General features: G+C 48.4%; 1 protein-coding gene across 1 annotated transcript in view; it reads left to right on the plus strand.

Annotated features, from left to right (window-relative positions):
• The window catches only part of LOC309548215 (RING finger protein 17-like), a gene marked incomplete at both ends in the record, with an annotated part of 197,925 nt that overhangs the window by 89,206 nt on the left and 90,508 nt on the right, over positions 1-18,211 (plus strand). The window lies entirely within an intron of this gene.

Raw genomic sequence — 18,211 nt, forward strand, 5'->3', positions numbered from 1 at the left:
TCCATTTTTCTTTTCACACAGAAAAAGTCCATCACCTCACCTTCAGAAGTCTTTCATCTGACTGCTCTCCTCAGCTCACACAGTCTCAGGAGGCAGCAATCAGGAGTCATCCTCTGGATAACTTATAGAGGCCTTAATTGCCTCATCCTAAACAGCTGAAGCCTTTTCAACGTCCTTACACCTTTTTTTTTTTTCCCCTCAAATCGACATGCCACAGCCAAAGGCCCCTTTCACACGGGCTGTCTGACAAGGTCCGCCTGTCAGTTTTTCAGGCAGACCTGATCGGACCCTTCATTCTCCTCTATGGAGCAGTAATCTGCCGCCATCTGATCCTGTCCGCCAAAAAAACAGACAGATGGTTGTTCTATTTTCTTTTTTTTTTTTTCAAATTTCTTTATTAAACAAGTAACAGGTATACAAAGAATGTATGATAGACACAGAAGTCCAGACTATAACATGAAATACTTCCGAGCCAGTGACCCATACAGCAAACCACATTACAGAAAAGGTCATATCAAAAATCGCAGCAGTGGCACTGTAACAATAAGTGGTATAGCAATCCCCAGCCACATGTAGCTTGGGGTTTGGTCTGTGGCAAAGTAGAAAAAGACATGAGTAACGTAAACAACGTCAACCGGATCAGCATCCTCATAAGACCCATAAAAAGGATGTTCAGAAAAAAAAAAAACGAAAAAAAAAAAAAAAACCTGGACCTTGACGGGTAAAGTTGAGGGAAAACATGCAGGGGGGGGGGGGGGGGTAGACAAATGTAGGGGAAACAAAAGCAGGGAGGGGAAGGAAAGGCCAGAGGGGAGTGAAAAGAAGGGGGAGAAGTGGGAACAGCGTGCCGGTCACGAGACGAAGGGCAAGTAGTAAATGTTTTGCCGAAGGGGGAAATCCCATCCCGTGCGGGTGGACCCAACGCCAGTCATACAGCAGGTGAACCAGGGGCCCCACTCAGAGTCAATCCCTCAGCGGACAGGATGAATGCGTTCCAGCACGCCCAGGTTTTGGTGTATTGCTCTTTCTGCCCCTGCGCTGTGAGCACCAAATCTTCCAGGTCATTGAGCCATTTGACTCTGCGGAGCCACAGCGAGATCGTAGGTGGAGATGTGCTCTTCCAACCGAGGGCGACACAAGATTTAGCCGCATCAGTGAGGTGGCTGAGCACAGATCTTAGGGGCAATGCCCGTGCAGTGCAGGAGAAAGAAGGCCGGGTCATGCGGGATGGCCCGATTTGTCATCAATTGGGAGACCCTTCGTACCTCCAACCAGAACCCCCGAATCAGGGGGCAATACCAGAAAATGTGGGACAGGGTGCCTCTCTCCTGCAGACACCGCCAGCACCTGTCCGATGAATCTGGGAAAACACGACTCAGTTTCTCCGGAGAATGGTTGTTCTATTTTCTATCCATCCCGACCGTGGATCGGATCAGATGGCAGCGGATGGTAAGAGACAGTTTGTTTCCACCCAATTGTGCTATAGAGGAGAGTGGGGTTCTAGTCGTATTTATGTGTAAATTTAGTATCCGTTTTATTAACTAAAGCTTGGTTGTTTAAAAAAAAAAAAAAAAACTGGCTCCTAACTTTTATAGCTGGCTCCTAGATTTCAGGCAAATTTGTCAAGCCCTGGTTCGGAACATCAGTTTCACAAAATCTGCCATATTACCATAGTTTTAAGACTGGATTATCTGGGCCTGACTCTGGACTTCGCTTCGGCAAGGGTTTTAATTCCCACGGATAAGCTGCATAAGTTACAGGGGGCAATCTGTCCTCTCTGTGTACGTGCATGCGGGCCGTGGGTCTGATGGTGTCAACCTTCAAGGCGGGTTCCGTTTGCTCAGTTCCCTTACAAAGGGAGATTCTTGTCAAATGGAACAAAGTTCCAAAGTCTTTGGACACTGTTGTGGAATTTTTCCTCAGGTACAAAATACCTGTTACCTGTTAGTCAGTGATACCAAATCAGACAATATATAGCTATATATATAATGAGATCAGACAAGACTCAAGATGGCTGAATCATAGTGACCTGTTTTATTACAGTGTTTCTGGAGTTTATATATACTCAAAAATGGGTTTGTCATTACAATCTGACGTACAAGAAATGGGTTGTTATTAACATCTTTTATCCAATCAAAGTTAACAACTAATTATAGTAAGCATTATGTCAATCTAGATCGTGATTCTCTGTCATATGGGAAATTTCTTGGTGACGTTCAATAAAAGTTCCAAAGGGGCTTTTTAGAAGATATTATTGGCTTTGTGGTCAGCTGTCCAGACAGAGTTGATATTCTGAGAGATAGGGAATTTCCACTGTTTCGGTCATCTGATATATTCTTAGCCTTTGCAAGCTCAGTGACACATGTAAAGAAATCAAAGTAAAATGAGATTAACTCAAAAGACATTTTGTTTAAGATAACCATTCTAAATGCCAGTCAAGGCATCCTGCATATCCAGCAAGGTATCTTGTAAAGGCCAATAAGGTATCCAGAAAATGAGAGATAGGTATGCCACGACAACACTATGATTCAGTCACAACACAAGGACTGCCCTATTATGGTGGCTTCATTTGTTATCACTACGCAAGGGGAAGTCCTTCCTTCCACTGTATTGGACTGTGGTAACCACAGACGCCAGTTTGTCTGGCTGGGGAAGCTCTGCGTCCAGGGGTCCTGGACAGTAGAAGAGTCCAGACTGCCAATCAATATTCTGAATCTCAGAACGATAAAGCTTTGCCTGAGTCACTGGCCAACTCGTTTACAGGGTTGTGCAGTCCGGATCCAAATGGACAATGCCACGGCCATGGATTACATCAATCAAGGGGGCACCAAGAGTGTTTTGGTGGCCTGGGAGATGGCTGAAATCCTGGAATGGGCATAAGTTTGTTCCAGCCCTTTCTGTAGTGCACATACAAGGTGTAAAAAAACTGGCAGGCGGATTACCTGAGACGTCAGGTGTTGGATCAAGGGGAGTGGTCCCTGCATCCGGAGGTGTTTCACTTCCTGTGTGTTCGGTGGGGGACACCCGATGCCGACCTTCTTGCTTCTCGATTCAACAAGAAGGTTCAGAGGTTTGTAGCCAGGTCGAGGGATCCTCTGGCTAACGCCACAGACGCACTGGTGGCTCCTCGGGGTCAGTATCGGCTGATCTGTCTGTTCCCTTCGCTGAATCTCCTGCCGAGGCTTCTGCGCAGAATAGAGGTGGAAGGGATTCCGGTCATTCTGGTGGCCCCAGACTGATCTCGCCGGTCTTGGTACGCAGATCTGGTAAGGTTGGTCGCCAATGCTCCTTGGAGTTTTCCTCTCAGTGAAGATCTGCTGTCTCAAGGGCCGATCTTCGATCCTGCTTTACTGTCTCTGACTTTAACGGCGTGGCTGTTGAAAGCCAGATATTGAAGGATAGAGGTCTTTCTGATTCAGTGATTCCTACACTGTTGCAGGCCACGAAGTCTGATCCATCGTACGTGGAACTCGTACGTCTCATGGTGTGAAACGCTGAAGGGGCATCCTCGCCTGTGTTCGGTGGCTAGGATTTTGACCTTTCTTCAAAAAGGGTTTGAAGAGCGGTTGGCTTAGGGCACTATCAATGGCCAAGTGTCGGCTTTGGCTGTATTTTTCTAACACCCTTTCGCTTTGCATGCCTTGATTTGCACTTATTTACAAGGAGTTCGCCATAGGGCTCCTATGATTCGATTCCCGCTACCTTCGTGTGATCTTAATTTGGTATTATCTGTTTTTAAAAAAACCTCCTTTTGAGAATATTTGGGAGATTCCTCTGCTTACACTGGCACAGAAGGTTGCCATTTTGGTCGCTATTACTTCTGCCTGCAGAGTATCTGAAGATAAAGTGGTACTTCGACCTCATCAGTCGTTCCTTCCTAAGGTGGTTTCTGATTTTCATCTGAATGAAGACATTGTGCTGCCTTTACTCTGTCCTAAGCCCAAGCATCCCTAGGAAAATGCTTGCACTCTTTGGATGTGGTTCGAGCAATTAGAGTTTACCTGGCGGCTCCTGAATCTTTCAAGAAATCAGACTTTGTCCTCACCGAAGGACATTGAAAAGGATTGGCTGCGTCTGCTGCGACCATATCCAAATGGATCAAGCAGACGGTGGTTCAGGCTTATTCACTGAAGGGTCAGGTTCCTCCCTGTAAAGGCGCATTCTACTAGGGGGCGGAGTGCCCCTTGGGCTTTTCGCCATCAGGCGTCAGTGGTGCAAGTTTGCAAGGCGGCAATTTGGTCATCGGTGCACACGTTCATGAAATTCTACAAGGTAGATTTGTTGGCATCCCCCTACCCCCCCCCCCCCCCCCACCACGATCTTAAAACCGTATGTCCTCAATTCTTATAGAGCTGTTCTCTGCTCGCTCACAGCTGTCCAAAAAAAAACCCACACACCGTGCCTTGCAAAAGTATCCCCCCCCCCCGGGCATTTTGCGTGTTTTGTTGCCACACAACCTGGAATTAACATGGATTATTTGGGTATTTGCATAATTTAATTTACAGAACATGCCCACAATTTTGAAGATGGTTTTTTTTTTATTTTTTTTATTGTGAAGCAAACAACAAATAGGACAAAATAACAGAAAAAGTCAATGTGCATAACTATTCAACCCCCCTAAAGTCAATACTTTGTAGAGACACCGTTTGCCGCAATCACAGCTCCAAGTCGCTTTGATTAAAGGCCCGTACACGCGTACCGAATGTCGGCCGAACGATCGGCCGTCTTTTGTCTGGTGCTGTCATGTCGGCCGAAAAGTGCTAAAGACTGCTCATGAATTTTGTCAGCCAACAACAGCCGACTGCAGAAGTGATGTCATGTGATGGTTAACTTTCCGTGTCTTTTTTTCTTCTCTGAGCATGCCCAGTCTTGCTCATCTGCTGTTAGTCGGCCGAATTCTGTACTGACTGGCGAACAATCGGCCGCTCTGGTGACGGCCAACAAAAATTTTAAAGGCTGCACACCGGATTCTGTTCGGCCAAAAAGTCGCAGTCGGTTGTCGGAAGCATCATACTAAAGCCGACAATCGGCCGATCGTTTGGCGGCCGAATATTTACGGCCAACAATCGCTACGTGTGTACGGGCCTTTAGTCTCTATGAGCTTGCCACATCTTACCACTGGGATTTTTGCCCATTCCTTCTTGCAAAACTGCTCCAACTCCTTCAAGTTGGATGGTTTGCACTTGTGAACAGCAACCTATAAGTCTGACCACAGATTTTCTATTGGATTGAGGTCTGAGCTTTAACTAGGCCATTCCAACACATTTACATGTTTCCTCCTAAATCACTGAAGTGTTGCTTTAGTAGTGTTTGGGGTCATTGTCCTGCTGGAACCTCCGTCCTAGCCTCAAATCACACATAGAGTGGTACAGGTTTTGTTTAAGAATATCCCTGCATTTGGCACCATCCAGCTTTCCCTCAACTCTGAACAGTTTTCCAGTCCCGGCTGCTGAAGAACCTCCCCACAGCCTGATGCTACCACCATCATGTTTCACTGTGGGGATGGTGTTCTTTGGGTGATGTGATGAGTTGGGTTTGCGCCAGACAGTGTTTTCTTTGGCCGAAAAGTTCAATTTTAATCTCATCAGACCAGAGCACCTTCCTCCATACATTTTGGCGAGTCTCCCACATGCCTTTTCGCAAACTCAAGACGTGACATTTTTATTTTTTTTCTGCTGAAAGTAAATGTCTGTCTTCTGCCATAAAGCCCAACGCTGTAGATAGGACGACCATAAGCCGTACACTCCATAGATACTCCAGTCTCTGCTGTGGAACTCTGCAGCTCCTCCAGGGTTACCTTAGGTCTCGGTGCTGCCTCTGATTAATTCCCTCCTTTTTTTTTTTTTTTTTTTTTAAAGGTATTTTTATTGAACAAACTAAACACAATACACCAAAAGAAAAAAGGGCAGTACAGTACAAAAGAGAGGCGACTCACAAACACACAGAGCCCCCTCTCAAATCAAATGGCATAACAGAAGCAGTACATACAGCAGTCATGTCAAAAGAAACCTAATAAAGATCCCCCGAAGGGGAACACAATCCCATAAGTAGCATATCACCGTATTCACAACAAAAGAAGGTGCAGCAGACATCACCTAGGTAGGGTCAGAGACCGAGGAGGCAGTAAGGTCAGAGTCTACCCAAAAAGACCAGATCTTCCGGAACTTCTTTGGGCAGCCTCTGGCCTCATACGTCAGTTTATACAGAGGCAGAGCCTTATTAACAATAGAGATCCAAAATGGAACGTCAGGGGGTGTGGAAGATTTCCAACAGAGAGCAATAGCTTTCCTAGCATAAAAGAAGAGCAATCGTAAAAATAGTTTTGTGCGAGCAGGGGCATCCTCATCATCCACATACCACAGTAGGCAACGAAGGGGGTTATAAATATTAAGACAACTGGGAGATAGTAGTAATAAAAGCCGTCACCCCCGACCAAAAGGCACGGATAGGGGGGCAATCCCAAAACATATGAAAAAAGGAGCCCTCATCGTCAGAACACTTGGAGCAGAGAGGGGAGGATAATTTACCTATTTTATGAAGGAACTGGGGAGTGTAGTATGCTCTATAGAGGAATTTCCGCTGTATAACCCTATCCCTTGAGGAAATCGCAACTGGAATTTGTTCAGGAAGGACGTCGTGCCACACCTCTTCCGTCAAGTCCGGGACGTTCTCCCACCACTGGGATTCAACCACAGCTAGGCGTTTGGATTTAGAATGTAAAAGCCTAGAGTAATACGTAGAGACCAACTTCTCATGCAAAGAATCAGAAAGGAGATTCTCCAAGGGGGAAGGTTCCAGTGAGACCTCCCGGAGGCCAAACTGTGCGGCTGCCGCATGTCTCAGTTGTAAGTAGCGAAAATGAGCTGTAGACGGTATGTCAAAGGTAGATTGCATGTCCGCAAATTACCGAAAGGTTCCCCGGACATACAAGTGAGAAACAGATTTCACCCCGAGGCGGGCCCAAAAAAGACCGTCGTCCCGACCAAAAAATTCCCGCAGCCGAGGATTGTGCCAAAGGGGGGCATTGGGGGAACACAGCCCCGGAGGGTCAGTGTCGCCCAGGGTGGTAGCCGCAAAAATTCGTAGAATGACAGATAATCGCAGTATTCGGTCTGCCCATGCTAGATCTACGATGCAACAAATTTTGTAAAGATTCAAAGGACGTAAAAATAGTCGCCTCCAAGGCCGCTGCAGCATGATTGTCCTCGGGGTGGAACCACCAGTGTGCGTGGGCCAATTGGGAGGCTAAATAGTAAAGACGCAGGTTGGGCGCCGCCAGCCCTCTCGCCACCACCGGCAACTGTAGAGCATCTCTGGCTATACGCGACGCCCGCCCCCCCAGATAAACGAGGTGAGGAGCGAATCAATGACCTGGAAGCGACGCTTGGTAACATAAACCGGGGAGTGACTTAACATGTATAAAAGATGGGGAAGGAAAATCATTTTAAAAATATTAATCCTACCTAAGACCGTGAGAGGAAGCTTAGACCAAAGTTGCAAAGAGGACTTAAGGCGAGCGACCAGGGGATCCAGGTTGTTCGGGAGGAAACGAGACAGGGGAAGCTGAATTTCAACACCCAAGTATCGAAACCGATCCACCACCTGCAGAGGGCAAGATGCGAGAGAAGGGGGCATAACCTGGGGATCCAGGGGAAACAGAGTAGACTTACTCCAATTCACCCGGAAACCAGAGAAGTGACCAAAGCGTTCAATAATAGTCAATAAAGTGGGGAGGGATTGATATGGATCCGCTAAATAGATCAACATATCATCTGCGTATAGGGAGACCTTTTCTTCCAAGCCATTGATCACAAAGCCCGCAACATCCGCACACTGGCGGATCTGCGCAGCCAAGGGCTCAATGGCCAGGGCAAACAATAATGGGGATAACGGGCACCCCTGCCTAGTACCCCGAAAAATGGGAAAGGAGTCTGACACAAAATTATTGACTCTGATACGAGCACGGGGGAGATAGTATAGAAGTCTCACCCAATTTATAAACCCTGGTCCGAACCCTAATTTCGCCAACACTTCCAAGAGATAAGGCCATTCTACGGAGTCAAAAGCTTTGTGAGTGTCCAGGGCCACAACAACCCTGGACCCCACAGACGCATGAGTCGTCTGAAGGTTGGTAAAAATTCTACATAAGTTGATCGAGGTGGAACGGCCAGGAATAAAGCCCGACTGGTCCGCCCCAGCCAAGTCCGCGACAACCGTATTCAGACGGCTCGCAAGGACCTTGGCCAAAATCTTGGCATCCGTATTAATAAGTGATATCGGACGGTACAATTCACAGAGAAGAGGATCTTTGCGCGGCTTCGGAATAAGCACTATAAGAGCTTCCGTCATAGAGGGTGGCAGACGTCCTTCCTTCAGGGCACAAGTAAACACAGTCAATAAATGGGGGACCAACAACTCTCTATAGTGAAGGTACCATTCGATGGGGAAACCATCCAAGCCTGGCGTCTTATTGTGAGCGAACGTAGCTAGGGCTGCGTCAATCTCGTCTGTCATCAGAGGGGAGTCTAAGAAGCGAGACTGATCGACCGATAATGCGGGCAAATTGATATCATATAGAAAATCATCAAGTTCAACAATAGTGTAATGAGCTCGGGTGCGATATAGAGAGGAGTAAAAAGCAACAAAGCTATGTAAAGCTATGAAAATCTGGCCTAGCCAAGTAGGCCAAAAGGCGACTGTTTTTATCCCCCAATTCAAAAATTCTCTGATTCTGATACAACAGTTTTTTCTGGGTGCGCTCAACAAGGACGAGATCCAAATCATGGGCCTTGGCCCGCCAGGAGGCGTGATTCTGGGGGGTGGGGTCATCAGAGTATTGCCGTTCAGCCGTATGCAATGCCCGTTCGGCGTCGACCAACTTGGTCTGTCGGGCCTTCCGAGCATTGCCTATGGCAGACAAGAAAGTACCCCGCATAGTAGCCTTGAAGGTATCCCAGGTCAGCAAAGCCGACCTCCCCTGTCCATTGAGCGCCCAGTGGGAATTCAACTCCGTCAACCCCTGATCGGTCACCGCGGGGTCCGCCAGCCACAGAGGGCTCAGTCTCCAAAGTTTATAGTTAGGGGTTGAACCCAAAGCAAGGTCCACCAACAAAGGGACAAACCCAGGGCCCAGCAGCACGGCCAGCAAACAGAAAGTTCTTCATCTAGGAGGAGACTGGCGGACAGGAGAACCACGGCCCAAGGAGTCCACCCACTGTGCGGCTTCCCGAGGATCCTGGAAGGATGCCTTGATAAATGATCCGCAAGCGGGCAGGATAAAGCATATTTTACGGCAACTGTAAATCCCGCAGCCGCCTCTTAACTGCCATAAAGGAGGCCCTCTGCTTCTGAGTGGCTGCAGAAAAGTCAGGAAAGATGGACATGACATCGTTGTTATAGGAGATACGACCTTTATCCCTGGAGGCCCGAAGCACAGCCTCCCTGTCTCGAAAATGGAGAAGCTTGATGAGGAGAGGACGGGGTGGCGCCCCTGGTGGTAGGGGGTGCAGTGGCACTCTGTGCGCCCGTTCAATGACAAATAGGGGAGAAAAAACTTTTTTCCCGAAGTGTCAAAGAGCCATTTCTCCATAAATAATTTGGGGGTCTTTCTCTCCGCCCCCTCAGGGAACCCCAGAAAGCGGAGGTTATTGCGTCGGAGGCGATCCTCCATATCAGTGATCTGATCTTGTCAGTCGTGGCCGTCTGACCCCTCTGTAAATCCGACACGGTGGCTTGTAAGGGGCGGTGGGTATCCTCCAGGTCACTAATGCGTTGTTCTGCATTGCCCACCCTGTGGCGGATATTTTTTACATCCTGTTTCAGGAACGACATGTCCATCCTCATAGACTCAATTTGTGAAGTGAGAGAGGCCTGACAATGATGGATGGCGTCCATAATGGCAGCAAGGGATGGTTCAGGCCTATGCACCTCCACATCCACCACCGAAGCACCAGGGGGGCCCAGGGAGGGAGGGAGAAGGGTACTCATGGCTGCCTGCAGCTTGGAGGAAGAGGATCCAGAGGAGACATCATCCCCCACAGCATCACCCTGGGAGAGGGAGGCGGACGGCTATATGGATCGTGTAGCTGCTGCTGGCTGACTCGAGCTCCGTGGCGGGCCGGCGCCATCTTGGGACATCTCGAGCAGGAAGACCGGCGGCCGAAATCCAGGCGCCTCTGGCCCTGGGGGACCGATTTTTACCATGTCCGCCGATGCTCCGTGGGATCAGGATCACAAATATATCCGAATGGGGTGAGTACGGGACCGGGGTCCACCAGGATCTAGTAAGGATCAGGGCAAGCAGGAGAGAGCTCCGGAGCCGCGCTGCTCTCACATCGGTAGCCGGCCACGCCCCTGGATTAATGCCCTCCTTGCCCGGTACGTGAGTTTTGGTGGGCGGCCATCTCAGGTTTGCTGTTGTGCCACGTTCTTTCCTTTTTGTTATGATAGATTTGATGGTGCTCCTGGGGATCATCAGATTTGGATATTTTTTTATAACCTAACCCTGACTTGTACTTCTCAACAACATTGTCCCTTACTTGTTTGGAGAGTTCCTTGGTCTTCATGGCAGGGTTTGGTTAGTGGTGCCTCTTGCTTAGGTGTTGCAGCCTCTGGGGCCTTTCAAAAAAGGTGTGTATATTTCATGACAGATTATGTGACTCTTGGATTGAACACAGGTGGACATAATTTCACTAATTAATTGTGACTTCTGAAGGTAATTGGTTGCACCAGAGCTTGTTATGGGCTTCATAACAAAGGGGGTGAATACATATGCACATGCCAATTTTCTGTTTTCTATTTCTAAAAAAAATGGTTTTATGTATATATTTTTCTCATTTCACTTCACCAACTTAGCCTATTGTGTTCTGATCCACCACATAAAATTCAGATTACAGCCTTAAGTTCAATGTTTTGTTAATGTAACAAAATAGGTAAAAAGTCAAGGGAGGGGATGCTTTTTTTATATATATATATATTTCTCTGTCGCTCATTGACAGATGCAGTCCTCTTGATTAATATCAAATTGGGTTATACTGCCCTCTACAGGAGTAGGACACTAGGCAGAAGGAAAACGTTTTGGCCACACCTTAGGGGCAGTCCCAGAGGGTATATCCTCTCTCTCCCTGCTACAGGATGTCGGTTTTTTTCTGTCTAGTCAGGAGTAAGGACCCAAGTTCCTTGCTGGGATCTTTGGTCCTGGCAAGATTTTTTTTAAAAAAATTTTTAGGCAGCTTTTTTTCTCCAGTTTTTCCTGTGAGATCTTCAAGCAAGTATGCTGAAACTGGGCAACAGGCTGGATGTTGAGCCTTCTTAGAGGCAGTACCGTATGCCCAGTCTCATACCCGAATTCTCCAAAAGGAGATTTTTTTCAAATGGAATCAGAATCCAGATTCTCTGGACAATCGGATCCAGTTGAGCGAGCGGACCAGGGAGTCTCTGGTCCGGTGGCTTCGGTCTCCGATGCTCAGCCAGGGGAAGTCATTTCTTCCGATAGAATCCAGGTTACCGATAAATGTATTGGAACTGAGAGCGATCAGACTTTGTGTGATTTACTGGATCGAGCAGCTTCAGGGCAGCCCGGTTTGGATCCAGTCGGACAATGCCACGGCCGTGGCTTATGTCAATCACCAAGGGGGCACCTAGAGTGCCCTGGCGGCCATAGAGGTGGCCAGCATTCTTCATCACCAGCTGTGCCTTCATTGGGGCACCCCGGGGGTGGATCTGTTGGCAGTTCGGCTCAACAGGAAGGTGCGGAGGTTTGTAGCCTGCTCCCGAGATCCTCGAGCGGACGCAGCAGACACACTGGTCGCCGCGTGGGGACAGTATCAGATACTGTATGTCTTCCCTCCTCTCAAGTTGCTGCCGAAACTTCTTCGCAGGATAGAGGTGGAGGGAATTCCAGTTATCCTGGTAGCTCCGGACTGGCCTTGTCGACCCGGGTACGCCGACTTGGGCAGGCTGGTCGCGGACGCTCCTTGGAGACTTCCTCTCAGGGAGTATCTGCGGTCTCAGGGACCGATCTTCCATCCTGCTTTACAATCACTGGCTTTAACGGCCTGGCTATTGAGACTCAGGTGCTGAAGGACAAAGGATTGTAACTTCAGTTATTCCTACTTTAATTAAAGCAAGGAAAGCGACTTCCAGAAAAGTCTATCATCGCACATGGAGGTCTTATATTGCGTGGTGTGAATCCCTTGGATTTCCTCCACCTGCCTATTCGGTGACCCAAATCTTGGCTTTTCTGCAACAGGGGGTTGAGCAGAAGCTGGCCTTGAGTACTGTCAAGGGTCAGGTTTCAGCGTTAGCAATTTTCTTTCAGAAACCTTTGGCTACCCATTCCTTGGTGCGGAATTTCATCCAGTGGGTGCGGCACTTGGCTCCGCCAGTGCGCGCGCCCTTACCGCCCTGGGATCTTAATTTGGTGTTGTCGGTTCTTCAGAAACCTCCCTTTGAAAATATCAGGGAGATTCCCTTGCTTACATTATCCCAGAAGGTGGCCTTCTTGGTGGCCATTACTTCTGCACGCAGGGTGTCAGAACTGGCCACATTATCCTGTCGTTCCCCATATCTGGTGGTTTATAGGGATAAGGTAGTTCTTCGTCCGAATCCATCCTTCCTTCCTAAGGTGGTTTCAGAGTTTCATCTGAATGAAGATATTGTGCTACCTTCCTTGTGTCCTAAGCCCAGTCATCCTCGGGAGTGTGCGTTACATTCCTTGGATGTGGTGCGGGCAATCAGGGTATACCTGAAAAATACGGACTCGTTTTGTAAAACTGATTCACTTTTTGTGATCACGGATGGCCCCAAAAAGGGGTTGCCTGCATCTGCCGCCACTATCTCCAAATGGATCAGACAGATGGTGGTACAGGCTTATTCTATTAAGGGTCGGAATCCTCCGTTCCCTGTTAAGGCGCACTCCACTCGGGCGCTCAGTGCTTCCTGGGCCTTCCGCCATCAGGCGTCAGTGGTCCAGGTTTGCAAGGCGGCTACCTGGTCGTCGGTTCATACCTTTACAAAATTTTATAAAGTTGATGTGATGGCATCGTCGGATGCCTCTTTTGGCCGCAAGGTTTTGCAGGCCACAATTTGAGGAGACCGGTGGTCTACCTCGAGGGTTTTTTTCTGTTGGGTTTTCAGTTGAGTCTCATCCTTTTGTCTGATGAGCCTTTAAAACTTCTAGTTGGCACCGGTTGGGCCTTCTAGATTGGATTTTGATTTCTGTTATCCCACCCCTCATTTGTGGCACTGCTTTGGGACGTCCCAATTTGATATTAATCAAGAGGACTGTGTAGGTCAATGAGCGACAGAGAAAAATGGATTTTTGTAAAATCTTACCGTAAAATCCTTTTCTCTTAAGCTCATTGACAGACGCAGTACCCGCCCCTCTACTTTTGAGTTGGGTTGGGTTGGGTTAAATTCTCTGACACTGCTTTGTGACATAACTGACATCCTGTAGCAGGGAGAGAGAGAATATACCCTCTGGGACTGCCCCTAAGGTGTGGCCAGAACGTTTTCCTTCTGCCTAGTGTCCTACTCCTGTAGAGGGCAGTATAACCCAATTTGATATTAATCAAGAGGACTGCGTCTGTCAATGAGCTTAAGAGAAAAGGATTTTACGGTAAGATTTTACAAAAATCCATTTTTAGCAGAGACCCTAGAGAATAAAATGCCAATCATTGCAATCTTTAAAGCGGAGTTCCGGGCACAGAATCGTGTCTGTAGAATTTACTGCATGTGCTTCCTTATTCTTTGCTGTGCCAGAATTGGATATTCCTGGCCTTTTTTTTTTCCTTACCTTTTTATAGAGCATTTTATACTCCCCTTTCCATCGACTTCTTCCCTCCGGAGCCGGCACTTCCTGTCCCGCAATGCGTCCTGGGAGCTCTTACTCGTCGCTCCCAGGATGCAATGTGCAGTGACGTAGGCAGCCGGCCGGCTCCTCTCTCTCCTCTTCTGCACGTTTTCTGAGCTTCCGGGAGGCGGAGGATGGCTTTATAGGGGCGGCAACTTCGTCAACATTGCCGTCCCTATGGAAACCAGTACTATGCCGATCGCATAGTACTGGGCATGCGCGAGATTTCGCGCTGGACTTACAGGCCTCCGCCCACTAGAACAAGGAAGAAGGGAAGACATTTCCCCACAACGGACTCGGCGATCCTGCACAAAGATGGCGGCGCTCGTCATACATTTTATAAAGTAAGATTTTATACGTGCAAACCGATTATTTCATTGTGAGAAACAGGATTAGCGGATGTATAGAGGTCTAAGGGTCACTGTTTGGGGGACATTTAAAAAAAAAAAAAGATTCTGTGCCCGGAACTCTGCTTTAATGTCACACTGTATTTGCGCAGAAGTCTTTCAAACAGTTTTTTGCAAAAAAATACACTTTAATGAATTTAAAAAATAAACAGTAACATTTTTTGTATAATGTAAAATATGTTATGCCGCGAATCATGATATCCTGATTCTCATTTTAACAAGAATCGTGCAGCTCTACCATTAAGATAGAAAAAGGGAGAGTAATAACCACTGCCATTGTTTTTTCCATATGATTTCCCTACATTTCCTATCCCATAGCCAAAACAGGAAGCCAGATGAAACCCCTCCAAAGTGAGGAAGCCCCAGTGTGTCACAAAAACTAACCTTCCGATTGTGAGATTTCCCCTCTATTATTTTTCAATGTCTACCCTTATTTTGCAATTTTCTTTTACTTTTGCTTTTGATGATAATGGTATACAGGACAAATAGGTTGAATCTCACTAATGGGGAGCACAGATAGTAATAAAAACTGATAGGGTTTCTGATTCCTCTCCACTCTACAAAAAAACAATGCCTTTATTGACACTTTAAGATTCATTATTATTATTTCTCTTACGTCCTCTGACAGTAGCAGCCATTCCATATGTTCTTCACTATTGGGTAATGGCGCCCTCTGCAGGAGCAGGCTAGGTAGTGAAAACTTGGTAAAAAAAAAAAGCTTTACACAAGACACACCTTAAGGGGCTGTCCCTCTCGACATTACCCTCAGCCACACAGTGCTGCTAATCAGTTCCTTGCTGCCTAGCTTAGGAGTAGGGCTAGGTTCCCTGCTGAGACTCCTTTGTCTGTTTTTTATTTTTCTTGGAAAAATGTTTTTATTTTTATTTTTTCACTCACTATTGCTAGTTAGGGGGATCCTCCTGCAGAACTACAAGCGACCGCTGGGCCTCGCACTGGATAATCTAGATCCTTGTGGTGTCCAAGCCGGGCCTACGAGCGTGCGCAGGTTGTGGTCAGCCCAGGCCTCGCCACAACGGTGCCCCAACCGATGGGGACGAGCCTGCGGAGAAATTTTCTTCGCCGGGACGCCTCAACTTTGGAACGCCCTGTGTTGTGGCACCCCCACTCAAGATGGGAGGTGACCCGTATCGGAGTAGAGCCCGCGGTCAGTGGTATGGTGAGTTATGTTACCCCCCCATGTCCCTTGGACAGTCATCTGGGGGGGTTATGTGATCCCATTCCATGGGGATGTCAGAGCATGCGGTCTCCGGTCTCTTTTGTATCCCTCCCTGGCCGGTCTGGATGGTACCAGCCTCCCTGCTCCTTCTGGGGCTCTAGCGGCACACTGCTGCGTGGGGGGGGGGGGGGTTGTTGGCTTTCTTTTGAATTCCTGCGGTGGCCAGGGTCCTGTTTTTCTGACTGTTACCGTTTTGTTCTGCTGCTATTTTGGGTGTGGGTAAGCCTGGCTGTCTCATTGTAAGGGCAGCAGCCATTTTTTTCTATTACATGTGCTTGGCGCTTGTTCCGGTGCCATCTTGGATGTGGGCAGCCGCCTAGTAAGGGCAGCGGCCATTTTCCCAGTGATTTTTTTCCCCTGTAGACTTCTATTGGCATCCATTTTTGTGTGGCTCAGGGCGCTGTTCGGCCTCTATTGGATTAGGTCACTTCCTCCTGGCAACTTCCTTTTCCTGCAAGCAGAGCATGGGGATCGGTTCGTTTTTCACTTTTCTCTGGGGGTTTTTTTCATTGCTACCTGGGGCCTTATCTTTAACAGTGCTGATTTTAGTATTTCTGCAATCCTAAAGGGGGACTTTGCGGTGCTGTCTGCAAAATGCGGGGATTTAAAGGGCCAGTGTTCCCATTTTTATTTTTTTTGTAATTCTGCTGACATGGAATCTCAGGATACCAATTTCCCCACTGATCTTGTGTGTGCTTCCGGGACATCTGGAGCACCTGCTCTAGCTTCCCTAACTGCGGACATTGAAACTTTGGTGTCAAAGGTTGATCTTATGATTTGGCAGGGTAATGTTCAAAAACGGCCAATGCCCTCTGTCATCTGATTCAGAGCCTGATATGGTTGCCACGGACAACACCCTCCCTGAGTGTTCCCAGTCCTCACACTCAGACGGTGAGGCGGAGGAGTCGTCCTCCACTGCAGCACTTTAGTTGAAGCCCTTCTTGGCTCTGTCAGGGACACTTTGAATATTGATGATGAGCCCACCCAGTCAGTTGAGGGTTTCCTTCGGGTCCTGCAAAGCACAGAAGCTGGTTCAGGTTTTCCCCTGCATGTGCTGGCGGTGCCTAAGCGTTTTCAACACCGCTACCCCTTCGCGGACCCTGTTAACAATCGCTGGACGGTGTCACCTAAGGTGGACCACACTGTGTCCAGGTTGAATAAATCCATGGTGGTTGCCATGGAGGACTTCCTGGTGTTTAAAGACCCGATGGATATGCGCGTGGAGTCACTTTCCCGCCACATGTATCTGGTGGCGGGCTCGCTCTTCAAGCTTGTGTCTACTTCCGTGATGGTTTCTCAGACGGTTAAGGAATGATCGGAGTGTGATGTGGCCCTGGACGAGGCTCCTCTGGTCGCAAGGTTGTCTGTGGTGGGGATCGCACTCCGCCGCATGTGGTTGAAGAGCTTGTTCGGCTTACCATGCCTCAAAAAAGACTGTGTCTGAAATCGCTTATTTGGGGGAAAGACCTTTTGGTGAATCCTTGGATGAGATTGTCAAGGGTCTCGCAGGGGGTAAGAGTACCCTCCTGCCTCCTGCCCCTAGCCGCAAAGGGTAAATCACCCTGCGCACGGCGGGGTCCTTCTTTCAAGGCTCATTGGTGGCCTTTTCGTGCCAGGGGCACAGGAAAAAGGAAAATCCTTCAAGGCCTCTGTCGGTAACAAGAAGCCCTGGTCTGGTAAACCCAAGGCCGGTCGGTCTGGCGCTGCGGCCCAGTCTTCCTCCGCCTGAAGGGACACACTCACCCGTTTCAGGGTTGTGGGCACGTCTGCGTTACTTTCAGGAACCCTGGTTGTCCCAAATTCAGGACAAAAGGGTTTCTTAACTGATTCATTCAGGGTACAAGATTAAATTTCGATCTCGCCCCGCAGACAGGTTCTTTCCGTCCAATCTCCGTCTGTCTCCCAATCGTTTAAGGGATCTCAAGGGGGCTGTGCAAGATCTTCTTGCTCAAGGATTTATTGTACCGGTCCCTTTGCGGGAACGGTTTTGCGGGTTCTATTCCAACCTGTTCACGGTGCCCAGGAAAGAGGGCAAAGTGCGTCCGATTCTGGACCTGAAGTCTCTGAACCGCTTTATGCGGGTGCAGAAGTTCTGGATGGAATTCATCCAATCGGGGGTGCTGGCTTTAAGTCAAGGGGATTTTCTGGCCTTCATCGATTTAAAGGATGCATATCTGCGAAGGTCATCAGCGGTATCTCCGCTTCGCAGTGGCAGAGGAGCACTTTCAATTTGTGGCATTACCATTTGGTCCAACTTTGGCTCCCAGTGTCTTCACCAAGGTGTTGGCTCCGATGATGGCTCTGCTGCGCAAGAGGGGGATTGCAGTCCTCCTTGGACGACATCTTGTTAAGGGCGAGCCCATGTTAAGGGCGATCTGACGGTCAAGGTTCAGACGCTCCAGGAGTTCGGGTGGACCATCAACTTTCAGAAGTCGGCACTGACTCCGTCAGTCCATCTGAGTTACCTGGGCATGTTCTTGGACTCCGCTCAAGCAAAAGTTTTCTCCCAGAGGAAAAGCTTCAGACCTTGCAGGGCAAGATCAGGTCCCTCAGGGACCACGATCTCTCCTCCCTGCGGGTCTTCGAGGCGATCCCGTTTGCTCAGTTTCACACAAGGACTCTGCAAGCGGAGATTCTTGTCAGATGAACAAGGACCCACAGTCCCTGGACAGGATATGTTTGAGCCGTCTTAAGAGGTCAGAGCTTTCATGGTGG

Source organism: Pelophylax lessonae (genome assembly GCF_965119305.1).
Source record: "Pelophylax lessonae genome assembly, chromosome: 2".
NCBI lineage: Eukaryota > Metazoa > Chordata > Amphibia > Anura > Ranidae > Pelophylax > Pelophylax lessonae.